The sequence below is a fragment of the Myxocyprinus asiaticus genome, chromosome 15 (genome assembly GCF_019703515.2).
Source record: "Myxocyprinus asiaticus isolate MX2 ecotype Aquarium Trade chromosome 15, UBuf_Myxa_2, whole genome shotgun sequence".
Classification (NCBI taxonomy): Eukaryota; Metazoa; Chordata; class Actinopteri; order Cypriniformes; family Catostomidae; genus Myxocyprinus; species Myxocyprinus asiaticus.
In genome coordinates, this window is record NC_059358.1 from 28,470,621 (window position 1) to 28,488,249 (window position 17,629).

Genomic DNA, 17,629 nt, shown 5'->3' on the forward strand with positions numbered 1-17,629 from the left:
ACATTTGCCCTATATATAAGCGGGTGCGCACACACCATTTCTTCAGAATTTTCTGACTGAGGACAAGAACGCATCACTCGTACCTCAAAACTCTGAAGTAGTAATGTGGCCAAGTTTGCAGTGTCTCGTTCCCTTCATCTCAGGGAACAACCAGGTTACTTTCGTAACCTCCAATCCCTGATGGAGGGAACAAGACGTTGTGTCGATGTAGTGACACTAGGGGTCACTATTGGGAGCCCCAAACACCTCTGATTTTGAATTTGGATGCCACTCCCCCCGGACATACGGGTATAAAAGGAGCTGGCTCGCAACCACTCATTCAGGTTTTGTGCTGAGGAGCCGAGACAAGATTCCGGCCATTTCAGCGGGTAGTTCGGTATTGTGGCAAGAGGGACACAACATCTCATTCCCTCCATCAGGGAACGGAGGTTACGAAAGTAACCAGGACGTTCCCTATCTGTCACTCACTTGACTTTGTGTTGATGTAGTGACACTAGGGGTCCCTATACGAAATGCCACAATAAGCTGAACTGTGTTACCTGGACTGGCGGTGTGAGATGGGCAGACCGCTGTGTGCCTTGTAGCCAGCGCACCAGGCCATCACGTAACCTCCCTCAGTGCTCTTATGAGCACCGAACGGTCCTTTGGGAACAAGTCGACTTGCCCAACAAATAGGGACAGGCTAGCCCGGCCATGGCCTCTTTTCCTCTTTTTTCTCCCCAAAAAGAGTGGAATTTTTGACTTTTCACCGCTGAGAACTGCTGGGCAAAGTCCTCTACAGTGTCGCCGAACAGGCCAACCTGGGAGATGGGGGCGTCAAGGAACCGCGCTTTGTCAACCTCTCTCATCTTGACCAGGTTGAGCCAAAGGTGGCGCTCCTGGACCACCAGGGTGGACATCGCCTGCCCGAGAGACCGCGCCGTGACTTTCGTCGCCAGGAGAGCGAGGTCAGTCGCCGAGCACAGTTCCTGCATCAATCCTGGGTCAGAACTACCCTCGTGCAGCTCTTTTAGCGCCTTGGCTTTGTGTAACTGCAGGAGAGCCATGGTGTGCAGGGTGGAGGCGGCTTGTCCAGCGGCACCGTAGGCCTTAGTCTACCTACAGGCCCTGGACGGGAGCTTCGGGCACCCGCATCAGGTGGCGGCGCTCTGCGGGCACAAGTGCACCGCGAGCGCCTTATCCACCTGGGGGATCACCGAATACCCCATGGCCGACCCACCATCAAGGGTAGTGAGAGCAGGGGAGCTGAAAGACCGGGATCAGGTAGTAAAATGTGCCTCCCACGATCTCGTCAGCTCCTCATGCACCTCCGGGAAGAAAGGGACTGGGGCGGAGCGCTGCCGTGAGCACCGCTCTGGGCCCAGGAACCAATCATCGAGCCGCGAGGGTTCAGGGGAGAGTGGAGGGTTCCACTCTAGCCCAATGCTCGTGGCCGCCGGGAAAGCATGTGCGTCAGCTCCGCGTTGGCCTGAGACTGGCGACCATACCCGAAGGAGGAAGCCCAGCCAAAGCCTCTGCGTCAGACTGGACGAACCCGCTCTCCGATGCTACGATCGAGAGCTCATCGTCTTCCCGGGCTCCGAATAAGAGGTCGAACTCGCCCTGAGATGAGCAGGCGGTCTCATCCGAGAGCCTGATCGGGGCAAGTGAGCGTGCTGAGGGATGGGAGGTCTGTGGGGGGTTACTCAGCGGAGGTGCTCCCACTGAAGTCCCCAAATCGCCCCCAGTGCTAACCAAAACGGCCTCATACCCGTAGGTAGAAGGACCGAGGCGTGGAGCCGCTGGGGTGGCTTGCCCTCTTACGAAGGAAAGCCGCTACCGCAACGTTGCCATAGTCATGTTCTCGCAATGAGGACATGACCCATCCATGAACGATGTCTCCGCGTGGGCAGTGCCAAAACACGTAAGACAGCGATCGTGGAATAATACACAAACAGAAAGGCATCTTTAAAAAGATGTTCCGTGAGTGCCACTCTTTTCATTAGAAAATATACTCTTTTTAGAATATACTCTTTTGTTCTGCCGATGCGCCCAGGGATGTTCTCTGCACTCCATGGGTGCAGAGGCGGAGAAGCCACTGAAATGCGTCTTAAGATCCAGCAGTTTAAGGTGAAAGTAGCGAGATTGGATTCAGTGCACTGAACGCAACTGCTCGGCTCCGAAGAGAAAATCTGAATGAGTGGTTGCGAGTCAGCTCCTTTTATACCCGTATGTCCGGGGGAGTGGCATGCAAACTCCACTCGCTAATTCCCATTGGTCTTTTTTCAAAATCAGAGGTGTTTGGGGCTCCTAAGAGTGACCCCTAGTGTCACTACATCGACACAATGTCGAGTGAGTGACAGATAGGGAACCGAGCTTACAAGAGTAACCGGAGATGTTCCCTATCGATTCAGTTCACGAGACATTGCTGAACGCTATGGGTAACGGAGTCCCATCACGCCACGCTATGTAACATAATACCCTTGGATGCACCAGGGTATAAAACACTGGTTATGTATATGTAAGAAGAATATGTACATGTAAAGGTGTTTGCATTCAAAGGACAAAACTCCCCAGGGAGGCAAAGAGCAAATGTATGATCTCTGAGAAAATCAACATATTAACTTTCTCACAATTAGCATCTCTTCCTGAGGCACCACAACCCACTGAGTGAAGATTGCAAATTCACTCCTCATTGTTGCAATTCCACATCTGTCCCATTCTCTCCCCTCTCCTCCTTCTCCTTCGTTCCCCTTCAGCTCAGAATCACCTCAAACTCACCTAAGATTTGTATGTAACAAAATATCATATCTGATGTATACAAATAATGTAACTAGGCATGTTTGGTATCATTTAAAAGGTCTCAGTGTGACTGGTACTATGGTCTCATCCCCCACAACAATAGAATATCTGGTAGCACAAGTTTTAAGAATGTAGAGAAATACTGGCAACTGCTTGGGGGTGCGTCTCCCTCCTTGGTCTTTCATCTAAATTACCTCCTGTATGCAGATCTAGGGGGACTAATCAAAACTATTATTCAGATAAAAGTATGCAGGGAGCAGCTTGTCTGAATAGTATATAGTCAATTACCTCTGGATAATGACCCAAAATTGACCAGTTTGTGGAATGATCACGTATAACCCGGCCAGTGCGTAGACTCTACGAACAGGAATCCAAATGAAGGAGTGCAATTAAAAGTATAGAATTAACTAGAATAATCAAGTATCCAAATATAGAGATCTCAATTGATGATCAATAATAATTGGAATCTCAAACTAAATTCAAGGTCTAATATAATTGGAGTCAGATTAAATTATTAATGGAGTCAGATTCGGTCTTAACTAAACCAAATAGTTAAGACGCTACAGCCACACGTGCACGGAAAAGACATACGTGCAGATACCTTCACCACTTCGCTGGATTCCGCCGTTGTAAAAAGGTGCTATGGTGGCCTTTTTACATATATAAGGTCACAGGCCCGTCGGGCGGTGACTTAGTATAATATATTTTTAGTGTGTATGAAAATGAATAACCCCTTATGGTGAAAACCAGAAGTTAATCATAGTCTGAGGATGTGTATGAGTCATATAATACACACAGTATAATTTAACCCCTTCGTACCAGAGGTAGGGAGGGAGGTTTTATTATTTTTATTGGAAGTGCTTGTGACTTCTAGTGGGAGTAAATTGTGTAGTGCCCTACACAGGCAACTGTATTAAAATGTAACAGGTAGCCCGCCCGTGATAAGGGGCTCAAGCTCACCTGCCGGGTGTTCGAATAGTAAGTTCTCTTAGACAGAGAGGACTCATGAAGTGATGGATGCCACGTCTAGGTTATAAAACCTCATGAACGTGTTTTGCGAAGACCATTCTGCTGCAAAGCATATATTTTGTAGGGATCTACCATTTGTCCATGCCCATGAAGATGCCATGCCTCTAATTGAATGCACTTTCATGCCAATAGGGCATCTCATGCCCTGCGATTCATAAGTGAGGGCGATCACATCAATGATCCAGTGAGATAGCCTTTGTTTAGGAGACAGACATGCCTTTTGTGCATCCTCCATAACAAGCAAAGAGCTAATCTGACAGTTTAAACTGGCATGTGCTCTCCACATGCGTGTGCAATGCCCGGATGAGGCATAATAAATGCGCTAACTGCTCCTCATCCGAATTAGATGGTGGAGAAGAGTAAGCTTGTAGGTGCACCTTCTGAGCCCTAAGGGTGTGAAAAGCACTTTAGGCACATAGCCTTTTTTGGGTTTGATGGTGGCTTTTGAAAGACCGGGACCGAATTCCAGACATGAACTGTCAATCGACAGCGCATGTATATCACCAACCCATTTGACTGAGGCCAGAGCCAACAGCAGTAACTCACACATAACTCAACAGATTCCAATGGTTTGAACGGGGGGCTCGTGAGCACCCTCAGCACCAGATTCAAGTCCAATGTTGGAACCATAGAAGGGTGAGTGGGGTTCAAGCGCCTCTCTCCCCTAAGGAACTTTATGATTAGATTGTGTCTACCTATACAGGAGCCAGTCTCTGGGGTGTGAAATGCCGAGATGGCCACTACATAAACCTTAAGCCTAGACTGAGTAAGACCTGCGTCCAACCACTCTTGAAGGTATGTAAGGATCTCCATTATGGGGCAATTCAATGGGTCTTTGCTGCATAAAGATCACCAATCCGCAAACACATGCCATTTTAGTGAATAGAGATGGCACTTTAGCCTGCAAAATGGTGTTTATTACAGACTGAGCCAATTCTAGGGCCAACTAATATCTCCATAATTTCCGGAAACCATGGTTGGTTGGGCCATTTCAGTGCAACCAACAGAACCGTTTCCTTGTCCTCTCGGACTTTGCTGATGTCAGCGTAGAGACGTATTGGGGGAAACGCATATTTGCGTGTCGTCAACCACTTGTGGGCCAAGGTGTCCACTTCCAGCGGGGCTTGGGACATGGAGTACCAAAGAGGGCAGTGGGCTGTCTCTGCAAAGGCAAATAGGTCAACTTCCAATTTGCCGAACAGTTCCCAAATCCTCATAAACATGATCAGGATGAGGTCTCCATTCCCCTACCATCGGCCCCTGGCATGACAGCATGTCCGCTCTGCAGTTCAAATGGCCCGGGACATATGTTGCGCAGGGAGAGGAGATGGCGCGCGCTCCACACATGGAGGAGTTGCGCCAGGCTCAACATAGGTAGCGATCAAGTGCCACCCTGGCGATTTATGAACGCTACCACTGACATATTGTCTGAACAAATCAGAACGTGATGTTTCACTATGTCAGAATGGAAAGCTTTAACCGCTAAGAAGACAGCTAGCATTTCCAAGCGATGTGCCACGCTCGTTTCAGGCGTCCATCGCACAGTGCGCACCAACCCGTGTTTGACGCATCCGTTCATCTGAAAACCTGACCCAGCATCACGCCCTGCTGATAAAGGTTTGGAGCTGTCCATGGTGCTAGAGCAGCCAGGCAGCGGCGAGTCACAGTGACAAGCATGCACCCCTGATGCCAGGCGTTACTCGGTACATGGTGTTTGAGCCAGCACTGGAGAGGTCTCATGTGTAAAAGACCTAATGGTATGACAGCTGCTATAAAGCCCAGCATTTTCTGAAAAGACTTCAGTGGAAATGTTTTTCCCAGTTTGAACAGAGACAGACACTGGTGAATGGTCTGGATGTGCTTACTCTTGAGGTGTGCATGCATGCTCATGGAGTCAAGTCGAACCTTCAAAAAGGAGATTTGTTGGCTGGGTGAAGTGTGCTTTTTGCCCAGTTGACATTGATACCCAGGCTGTTCAAATGGTGAAGTATAATTTCCCTGTGCTCGCATAGCAGAGCCTCTGATTGGGCCAGTAATAGCCAATCGTCGAGGTAATTTAGAATGCGCATGCCGTTCATCTTCAAAGGGGCGAGCGCCACATTGACACATTTCGTGAACGTGCGCAGTGCCAGAGACAATCCGAAGGGAAAGACTTTGAATTGATATGTCATCCCTTCAAACATAAATCTCAAGGACAGCCTGTAGCACGGTAGAATTCGGATATGAAAGTACGTATCCTTTATATCTATTGACGCAAACCAGTCCCGTGGGTGGATGTGTGATAAGATCTCAGGCGTCCCAGATCTAGGATCGGCCGAAGCCTGCCATCTTTCTTAGGAAAGAACGGGTAGTAGCTGTAAAACCCTTTGCGGCCGTGGCAGCTTGGAACAACCTCTATCACATCTTTTGTGAGGAGATTGTGCTGTAATACAGGCATGTCCCGTGACGGAACCGTCGAGGACAAAACACTGTTGAAGCGAGGTGGTCTGCGTGTGAATTGGATTGAATACCCGTGTTTGATCATTTTTAGCACCCAATCTGACATGTCCATGAGCGCCCGCCACACGTTCACATAACAGGATAGCGGGCACTTTATGTCTTTCAGCGTTTTGATAAAAAAATAACAGCTTTAACATTCTGTCTGTGCACGGTATGGGGAATGACCCCATTGCCTCTCTCACAAGGACATTTACTACCTTGGAACACAGAATGGCGTCTCCTGCACTGTAACATGGAGGATAGAACGCTGGTTTTTTTGGTGGATTTTCTCCCCTTATCTCCCCAATTTATCTCCCAAATTCCCAATGCGCTCCAAGTCCTTATGGTGGTGTAGTGACTCACCTCAATCCGGGTGGCGGAGGATGAATCTCAGTTGCCTCTGCATCTGACACCGTCAATCAGTGCATCTTATCACGTGGCTTGTTGAGCGCATTACCGCGGAGACCTAGCGCATGTGGAGGCTCACACTATTCTCTGTGGCATCCACGCTCCCCACCGAGAGTGACAACTACGTTATAGGGACCACGAGGAGGTTAACCCAATGTGACTCTACCCACCCTAGCAACCGGGCCAATTGTTTGCTTAGGAAGCCTGACTGGAGTCACTCAGCACGCCATGGATTCGAACTAAGGATAGAATGCTGTTGAAGCAAGGTGGGCGCATCTGAAACAGAATGAATAACCACACATTACCATTTTTTTAACACACTGAGAAATGCTCGATAACGCATGCCATGCAACTGCTTTATGCGCGGGTGGGCGCCGAGTTTCACGCGTGTGTTGAGGGGAGCTGCCGTTTATAAGATGGGAGCATTTTGTATGGAGTGTGGGTTGGTTCTTCTCCGAGATGCCCGGAAGCGTGCCACACGATCACGAAACACGCGAGCGGGCACGGATAACGCACACAAATAGCTCCTGCTTAACAGACGGGAGCTTCTCACTCAGAGCGCGTCACACATCTGTGTACAGTACTAATAGTGTAAAGGCTCGAGCGAGTTAACAATAGACACCAATCACCCACGGTTATCACAGCGAGTGAGTTTGGTTGGTGAGGAAGAATGAGCTTTTTCAGCCTTCAGCGCATATCAAGCAGCCTCTACGAGGTACGCGTGCTTTTTAAGCAATGCAAGGAAGCATTGCAATAAAAACTGACTCATTCCTGGTGAGAATAGTGGGGAAGGGCTTGTCGAAACATAATAGAAAAGGCATGAGCTCTAGATTCCTATAAATGCTATACTCCAGGGGGATTCTTCCCACTGGGGACTGAAAGAGCTATTTGCGTCACAGTACAAAGATGCTGAAATATGCCTAAGAACGGCAGCCCCTCCGATCTGGGCATTCGCAGAGTAGTGCGAGTTCCAGTCTCAGTAAGCTCCAAGTGAACCTCAAGGAATAATGACACTGCTTTCCAAACCACGGTCTTTTGACGGCGGACAGTGTGCAGGAATCATTCATTCAGATGAGAATTTTCCAGCTCGACAGGAGGCGACTAAAGGCCGAGCTCCTCGACCGCCCGCGCAATGACGTGGAGTAACTCGTATTAATGGCCAGTGCGCGCTCCTCACCCTCGGTGGGGGAGGGGCTGCAACATCCTCCATGGACCATTCTTCCAATGCTGAGAGGGACATGCATCATTATCATTGTCAGACCCGCCAAATACGAGAACACGTGCTCATTTATAGAGGGTCGGAGGTCATCACGTGCGTACCGCACTGGCTGTATGGAAAGATCGAGGGGCTCATGGGGCTTGCGCCACTGCGAGATCCTCCTCGGTTTCTTCCTGCTCTACCTCGTGGCCCACCATGCTTCCTCGTGTGGTCCCTCGAGACTTAACACAGAGGAAGCGGTCGGGAGGGCGCTTGAGGCAGAATCGTCCCTCAGAACGAGGGCGACCCTAGAGCGGAGTGTCTTGAGACTCATGTCCTCACAGTGAGGGCCGTCTGTCGCCATGAGAGCTACTTCGGCGTGGGCGGACCAGACAGCGAACGCAGCTCTAATGTTGGTCTGACAGAGATGTGTTACTCACAGGAACACTTGCGATACGACATCTTTAAAAAGACACGTACACACAAGTGGCTCTTTTATGAGTTTTTTACATCACTTGGATGGAATATATATATATATGAAAGGATGCAGCTCCTGCCTGGATGCTGCTGGAAGCGGGTAGATATCTCACTGAGTGAAGAACCCAATCCGGTGGCGAGGCAGAGAGACTTAGCTGGAACATTAAAGGGGGTGGGTGATCCTCCCTGCAGGCACTGAGAATCAGGAGAAGAATGTCCTGATGCGTCTGCAGGGAATCTTGTCCGCTGATGGGTGTCCGTCGACAGCGAAGAGTGGGCTGATCCAGGTGTGTAGTCAAGATGAGATGATTTCGGTATTGAAGGAATAAAATTCTGTAGAAACGGCATGTGAGCGCCCGCTTTTATAGGGCAAATATGCGCCTAAAAGGGTGGGGCTCAAACACCATTGCCAATCATAAGATTGTTATGATACAAAGGCTTCAACTAGGTCGTGGAAAAGGAATTTCCCCAAAGCGTTCAGCAATGTCTCATGAACTGAATTGATAGGGAACTGTGGATACAAATTAATTTGATTTGAACATTTTTTTTTTCTTCTTCAGGTTTATACATCTAAAATTTCTCTAATGGTGGCTATAAAAAAGATATACTGTCAGCTTAATACAAAATAAATATTTTTGAGACAATATTGTAATAAGTTCTTTTTAATTTAGTACATTGACTAAAAATGTAAATTATTTACATTTTAGTCACGCTTACTGTTTTCCTTACACGGTATCAATGGGTCTTTATGCATACAAATATATAGCTGCCTTATATATTATTATTAGGGTCCCTTTCAATGGGATTATAATGTTTGACGGTCCTTGTTTGGCATCAAAAAGTTTGAAAATCACTGTAAATGACCTGGGAAGTAATTCGGATAATTTTATTGAGGACATCGCCTCTCTGTGGGGACTGTGTGCTATAGCATCACTGTAAAGTTACTCCTGCTGGTAGGAAAAGTATCAGAGGAATACCTGTCATCTATTCGTAACTCAGAGGCTTGTAGAGGTTATATGGCACCGTGACCCGAATGCCACTAACGTCAATAGCAGACACTGCATCTGTTGCTGTTGGGATCGTTTCTAAAATGAACTTTCAACGTCACTAGAAAATTTTGTAATAAAAACAGTTATTATCATATTAATTTATATTTATCCAGATATTGTTATACACTGCCATTAGATACGGGAACATTTTAAAGTCTTTATTATGAAGGAAAATCTTTATTATGGTAAAATCATCATCACCGCTCATAAATATTCAAATCAGGGAGCGCGCAAGGGGGCGCGGTCGGTCCGGCTGCTGGGAAACGGAAGCGGAAGTGCCGCCATCTCCTCGCACCATCCGAGCAACAGCAGGGTCAGTCCAGACGATATTTCACAAAGTTGCTCCATGTTATTATTAAAATCAGTTACATGACACGGTATATATTTATACGACGAACAGAACTCGAGAGGTGGTAGTTGTTAAGGAGAATCACTATCGCGTCTCTCTGTCACATACTCACGCGCGTCCCTTTATGAGTTCAGTTAGCATAGTGCCGCGCGCTCATCTCTAAATGAGTGTTTTTAATTCAGCACCGTGACAGAGACAACGGCAACACCATCCTCTTCTCCCACCCTCCCGTCTTCACTACACCTACTCTGCTTTCTCGCTTTCCGCCTGATCGTGTTTGAGAGAGAGTACGGGAGCTCATCGGTAAGTAGCCTCAGCTAGCTGATCTCTGGTTGACTTGGCATTGATCACTTTCTATCAGTTTGAGCCGCCCTGAACTGCAGAGAGGTTGCTGTGTGCTGAAGTTACTTATGCAGTGTTGTCTAATCGCTGGGAATATATGGTGCAATTCTGTTCTGTTAGTTTGGATCTGTTCTTGTAAGTCTGTTCTGATAGCTGGGTGGAGGTCTGGAGAGGGGTTGTGCTGTTGTATGATAGCACAGGACACTGTTCAACTAACCTCACTCTCATCTGCTCAGACAAAGATACATTTTATGCAATATTGTCAGATCGGATGGTTAACTAACTGTCAGATTTCTGAGCATGTATCTGAATTCAGTCACACGCGCGCGCGCACACATTCCTAGGCAACAGTTGTCAGATAAGTTCATGATGTCATTTTAAACCTTGGTTATCACCTCTGAGCAAGTGTTGTTTTGGAAGCCACATGTTGACGACTGAATAGCATGTTTCACACATTCTGTGCTATTTATTTAGCAAACCAGCAGTTGTGATGTGAATAGAGATTGAAAGATCTGTTGTCTAACTTAGACTTTGGGACTTTGCTCTTGGGATCCTCAATGTGGCTGTGGGACTTTTATCTGGTCAAAGCCTTATGTAACTGTGCTGCTTATTAATACATCCTATCATGACTTACACATTATCACCTCCTGTTACTGTGTTGACTGACATTACTGAGAGGAAGTGCATTGTTGTACGTTTGCCTAAAATAACATTAATGGGGTCATGACATGAGGAATTTAAAAGAGAAATTATAGGTGTGAATTGGAAACAGATCAGTATTTAAGTCAGTTTATATCATAAATTCTCCTCCCTGCCCAGTAGGAGGCAATATGCATGAAGAATGTAAACACCAAAAAAAAAAAAAAAAAAGTAAAAGTGAAAGTAGAGAGTGAAAGTAAAAAATGACTTAAATATTGATCTTTTTCTCACCCACACCTATCATATCACTTCAGAAGATAGAAATGTATCCCCTGGAGTCTTGTGAATTACTTTTATGCTGCTGTTATGTGCATTTTGGAACTTCAAAAGTTTGGCACCCATTCACTTGCATTGTATGGATCTACATAGCTGAAATATCCTTCTAAAAATCTTAATTTGTGTTCAGTAGAAGAAAGTAAGTTAGTATCTGGGATGGCATGAGAGTGAGTAAATGATGAGAGAATTTTCATTTTTGGGTGAACTATCCCTTTAATGTTTCTGTTACTATGCATAATCCACAGGTTTATTTGTGAGGTGTTTTGAAGAATAGCTATTTGTCAAGGGTCATTTTACAGATTCTGTCTGGCACTGCTTTAATAAATAGTTTAGCTGTAAAAAGGGCTTCAAACTGTTGGAGGCTGTGAACTACATGTCGCACCCCCAAAATTATGTATAATCTAACAGTTGTGCACTTCTGAATGTGGAGCCGATCGCTATGTGACTTCAAGTGCTCTGCTTGCTTGAAGCGTGTCGTCTGTGTCCGAGATGCGCATAAGCACGTTGATGCGCGTCATTCAACGTCCGGGATGCGCATAAACGGTTTTGAGGCAATCTGTATTGGAGCTTTTCATGTTTCTTACTTTACTTACTTTGATAGTTTTGTGGGATAAGAGGTTATAGTTATTTAGCCTATTTCATTGTTGAATATCAGTAAGTTACCCTGTTAAATGGCTGTGCTTAGCCTCCGTATATCCCTATGAAACACGTCTGATTGGGTAACTTGGACATAATGCAGCCTTATGGGTTCCTTAACACTTATAAGTCGACTAATAGCTCAGACAACACACCGACTAGTCAATAATTAGTTTTAAATTGGTAGTTTTGCACATCCCGATCTTTTACCTGCAAATTCTGTACTTCTGTACACAACTGTTCTTCAATGCAAATTTCGTTCTGAGAAAAAGGAGGAAAAATGATCTCCTGTGTTCATAGATTCTCATACCATTAAATGCAGTAGTCATGTGTCTGGATGGTGATATGCATATGGTAACTGTATGTAAATGAGCTAAAAACAGGCGTTGTACTCTACGCTCCATATATGGTTATTTTTGGGAGGAGACGGGGTAGGGAATAAATCACATGCATTTAAGTGCAGTCTTCCCACTAGATGGAATTTATAAAGGGAATTGTGTGCAGGTTCTGATGTAAAATTATTATTATTATTATTATTTTTTTTTTTTTGTGCATATGCAAAATCCGACTCCTGTGTTTATGCATACTTTTAAGGGTGAAATCTATGCAGAGTTCTATACATGAGGCCCCAAGAGCAGAGAGCCAATGATAACAGTGGGCTGTCAAGTCTTAAAGGAGAAGCTGCACCAAACAGAGCATTTCTGATAAATTTTGATGTTTTACAAATACATGACAGTTTTTTGTGCAGATATGTTTGACTTTCTGCTGCTGCACACAAACAAATATTTTTAGAAGAATATCTCCACTCTGTTGGTCCATACAAGACAATTGAATGGTGACCAAAACTTTGAAGCTCCAAAAAGTGCATAAAGGCAGCATAAAAGTAATCAATATGACTCCAGTGGTTTAATCCATGTCTTCTGAAGTAATGTAATCATTTTTGGGTGAGAACAAACCAAAATTTAACTCCTTTTTTACTATAAATAGATTCATCAGCAGACACCTTGGCAATCATAATTTCAAGCTCGATTACAACTCCTAGCGCCATCTAACGCTCTTTGCATGCGTCAAGCATTAGGAAGTGTTATCACGCTTGAAATCAAGATCATGCCTAAAGACTGCAATGGCAAGATGTACAGTAAAGTAAAAAAAAAAAGAAAAAAAATCTTGCACACTACCATTGCTTGCAAAGAATATTACAAAACTTTTATTGCAACGTTTTGGTCACACTATCTTCATCAGACATTTATATTACGTAAGTGCCTGACGAGGGTCGTGTGACCGAAACGTCACAAAAAAAGTTTTGTGATATTCGTTGCATGCACTATGCAGGATTTTTTTCCCCCTTTTTTTAAATTATTTATTTATTTTTAACTTTACCATAGTATGTCCTACTCACCTACCATCTATTTTTCTGGTGTGCTAGGTTATTTGGTTATAAGATGTACAGTGAAATAGCAGTTATATTTTGGTCTGTTTTAATCTAAAACCGATTAGATTACTTCAGAAGACATGGATTAAACCACAGGAGTTGTACGAATTATTTTCATGATGCCTTTATGTGCTTTTTGGAAAGTTTTGTTCACCATTCGCTTGCATTTTATGGACCTACAAAGCTGAAATATTCTTCTAAAAAATTTAATTTGTGTTCCACATAAGAAAGAAAGTCATAAACCTGGGATTCCTGTAATAGACAAGAGTGCTTAGTGGATATTTATGACTCACTTTTACCTTATGCAATAATGTTTGTGTTTAAGTTTAATGTGGTTTGTGTTTTCATCTTGATTCAAGTGATTAATCTCCCTTTAGTAGTAAAAATGTGTTTTTATAGATTCATAGCAGGTGTGGCACTACAGCGTATTACAGTTTCACTGTAGGCCTACACCTAACTAATGTTACAGATGAGCAATGTGTTGTAAACTGTTCCCTGTACTGCCTTCAGGCACTGCCTGCTCTTAAAATGTTCTCGCTATTGTGGGAAAGAGTAGAATTGAATGTCTATTGTGTATTTAAGCCTATGTAATGCTGTGCCAGCTTTCATCCCTGTGTGATGTCATTGCTTGTTATACTGTACTACCCATCTAAACTCTCCCAATGGCTCTTTCTGTGTCTTTCCTTGCAGTTGTTATTTCACCCCTAAATCTGTGCCTCTGGGCCCCGATGTGGCCGTGCGGAGGTTTGGAACAGTGGACAGGCAAAACACTGAGAGCTCTGTGACCCTGACTTGAGCACGTACGCAGAGAGAGACAGAGAGGGGGGGAGAGAGACCGACACTCCCAGGTATGCTTCACAGCCGTACACACCTCTTGGAGCCAGACTCACACGTCATCAGATGCATTTGTTTTTACTATAGTGCTTTGTAGATTGGGGAATCTCCAGGGCTGTGCTGTTATGGGTTCAGTGGGTGAACATTACTGGTAACCTTTAGCAGAGCTTCAATGAGTGCCATGCACTCACAACCAGCTAAGCTGACAAGTTTTGCAGTATTTAGCCTAATATATATGTCATTAATAATTTCTGGTCATTTTCCATCAATTTCCTTTCTGGAGCTATTTGATAAAGGCTTTATTACATTTCTTACACACACACCATTGAATACATTTTTTACACTTTTTGTAAAACTGTGATTACAGTTTGATTGGAAATAACACCCAATAAAAAACAAAAAGTCAATATTACCCTGATTTTTCTTTCTTTTCTCCAAACATACTTTTTCTAAACTGTGGGACTGTTGTCATTTTTGAGAAATTTTGGAAATCATTTTCACATAATAATATTTTTGTTTATTTCTTCCTTTGTTTTTAGAATATCATAGTTTTAATCATTGAAAAGAGTCATGTCATGCTTTTTTAAAATGTAGTTTTATTTTCTTCCTTGAGATTCAAAACAGTCAAAGTATTACATGACCTTTTTCCATCCTGTCTCTGGCTGTCTGTCTTAAAACGCTTGGTTTCTGTATACTTCTTTAAAGGTGGAGTAACTCATTTTAATCCAATACATTTTTTGTCTAATTCCACGAGTATCACTTCACGGTCTGCTAACTGTCCGTTCTGTGTGTGCGCTGGCAAAAAAAATCCGGTGTTTGTACACAGCCCTGGCTCTGTAAATGAGAAAATAAACAAAGTGGATTGGACCGAACCACACAACACTATTCCAGCTAACCATCAACAGGGGGCAGTTTGTGCTTGTGCACAGGATGGGGGGAAGAGAGAGTAGGGGAGATGGGGGAAATGGGCAGTGAGTGAGAGGGAAATTCATTAGAAGAAGAAGAGGGTTGGTATATCTGGCTAATGCTAACTTGCTGAACTCCAAGCAGGAGAGATGTCCAAGAAACAGCCCAAGAGAAAAAGGTCAGACGAATATAAAATGAAAAAGAAGGGGTATGATCAGGCAAGGGCTAAGAGCCACGTAAACAATGGAGAGGCTTTCCAACGGTGGACAGACCTGCGAGAGCTGAAAGGCCTGAAGATGGATGCAGAGGTTGCTCTGTTTCTGCTTGATAGGTGGGTAACATTAGTTTTGCTATGTTTCACAGAACCAAGATATACTGTTGTTGTGCCTCTTCCTCTGTTTCTGCCGGCTGCTCTGCCTCTTCCACGTCCTCGCCCACGAGGAACGGAGCTACACCATGACAGTAATGAAACGTAAATAACCTCGTAGAAATTACCTTGCCAAATTGGTATAAAAATGTTTTACTTGCTACGGCAGGCCACACATTCTTTCCCTTGGAATTACACATCTTCGCTTGTGTAACGTCACTCGCACCGTCTATGTGCTCTTCTGTGGAATTACACCATAGTAACAAGAAAATCTAAAAGTCAGAGATATTACCCTGCCATGTTATTTTGTTCCTTGTTCTTTTAGAAATGGCAATAAACTGTTACTGTTACTGTTGAAATTAATAGCGATAATGTTATCGATGCATAAGTTTGTCCTCGGCTTAGACTTTGGCTAAGATAAGTATTTTGCTTCCACACCTATTGACAGGGTTATTGTAACACTTTTTACATTACTACAAAAAAACATATGCCACCTGAATTTTCATAGCGTTAAAAACTGCTTCCACTTATTGAGGCTAACTTACCCTTAGGCAGCAGATGCACCGGATTCCACCATATTTGTCTTTTGGTCAGCTAGCCCAGTTGTTGTGTTTGTTTGGCTGTTGAGTTCAAATATCAACAGTCTTTCTCAGGAATCGCTTACTCCACCTTTAAGGCATGGCCACTGTAATGATTGTCGAGCTGTGAATATGAAGGGTTAATAAATGTGTATCTAGCTGTAGGTCTGGTGTCTGATCTCCTGGTTCCAATAAACATACTGTGATTTCCCTCAAATGATTCGCTAGTTGACATGAGGAGGGGTCTCCCTCGATACATTCACTGCTTAAATATGGGACAGTGTGTATCTTGAATCTCCTGATGTGTTCATTTCGGCCAAAATAAAGTTTCTTGGAGTTGTTTTTGCAGAGTGGAAACAATAAATGCTCTTTTTGGACAGGAGAGGAAGTTTTGAGTTCTGAACCTTACAGAACGTTTTTATAGTACAACAACCTCTCCTCAAAATATCAAGGAAAATTTGATTTCTCATGACATGACCCCTTTTATAATTTTTATTTTTTATAATGAATTTTCATATTTATTTTATGAAAATATTGAAAGCTTAAAATAAAATCTATACATAAAAGGCATAAAGGTCTGGTAAATAGGTTGTAAGTCAGTTTTAATGTGACCTTCTATATATATATATATATATATATATATATATATATATATATACACACACAGTTGTGCTCAAAAGTTTGCATACCCTTGGAGAGTTGGTAATATATGCACCATTTTTAAAGAAAACATGAGTGAGCAGGCAAAACACATCTCTTTCTTATGGGATTCATATTCAACTGTAGGTTATAACAGAATGGCACAATCATAAAACAAAACATGGCAACAAAGAAAAAAATGAAATGACCCCTGTTCAAAAGTCTGCATACCCTTAGTCCTTAATACTGTGTATTGCCCCCTTTAGCATCAATGACAGCGTGCAGTCTTTTGTAATAGTTGTCTATGAGGTCCCAAATTCTTGCTGGTGGTATAGCTGCCCATTCGTCTTGGCAAAATGCCTCCAGGTCTTGCAAAGTCTTTGATCGTCTTGCATGAACCTCATGTTTGAGATCTCCCCAGAGTGGCTCAATGATATTAAGGTCAGGAGACTGTGATGGCCACTCCAGAACCTTCACCTTTTTCTGCTGTAACCACTGGAGGGTCAACTTGGCCTTGTGCTTAGGGTCACTGTCGTGCTGGAAAGTCCAAGAGCGTCCCATGCGCAGCTTTCGTGCAGAAGAATACAAATTGTCTGGCAGTATTTTCTGATAACATGCTGCATTCATCTTGCCATCAATTTTCACAAGATTCCCTGTGCCTTTAGAGCTCACACACCCCCAAAACATCAGTGAGCCACCACCATGCTTCACAGTGGGGATGGTATTCTTTTCACTATAGGCCTTGTTGACCCCTCTCCAAGCAAAACTCTATTTTGGTCTCATCACTCCAAATTACAGTGTGCCAGAAGCTGTGAGACGTGTCAAGGTGTTGTCGGGCATATTGTAACCGAGCTTTTTTGTGGCATTGGCACAGTAAAGGCTTCTTTCTGGCATCTCGACCATGCAGCTCATTTTGTTCGAGTATCGTCATAATGTGCTTCTTGAAACAACCACACTGTCTTTTTCCAGAGCAGCCTGTATTTCTCCTGAGGTTACCTGTGGGTTTTTCTTTGTATCCCAAACAATTCTTCTGGCAGTTGTGGCTGAAATCTTTCTTAGTCTACCTGACCTTGGCTTGGTATCAAGAGATCCCCGGATTTTCCACTTCTTAATAAGAGATTGAACAGTACTGACTGGCATTTTTAAGGCTT

At 44.0% G+C, this 17,629-nt stretch overlaps 1 protein-coding gene across 3 annotated transcripts in view; it reads left to right on the forward strand.

Moving 5' to 3' along the window:
• Positions 1-9,709: 9,709 nt before the first annotated feature.
• Positions 9,710-17,629, forward strand: part of epn1a (epsin 1a) — a 35,286-nt gene continuing 27,366 nt past the window's right edge. Inside the window, exons 1-2 of one of the 3 annotated variants that reach the window (XM_051719948.1) lie at positions 9,710-10,072; positions 13,845-14,002. The gene's annotated coding sequence lies outside the window, so the exon portion shown is untranslated. The remainder of the gene's footprint in view (positions 10,073-13,844; positions 14,003-17,629) is intronic. The other 2 variants (XM_051719947.1, XM_051719949.1) reach the window with 2 other exon arrangements.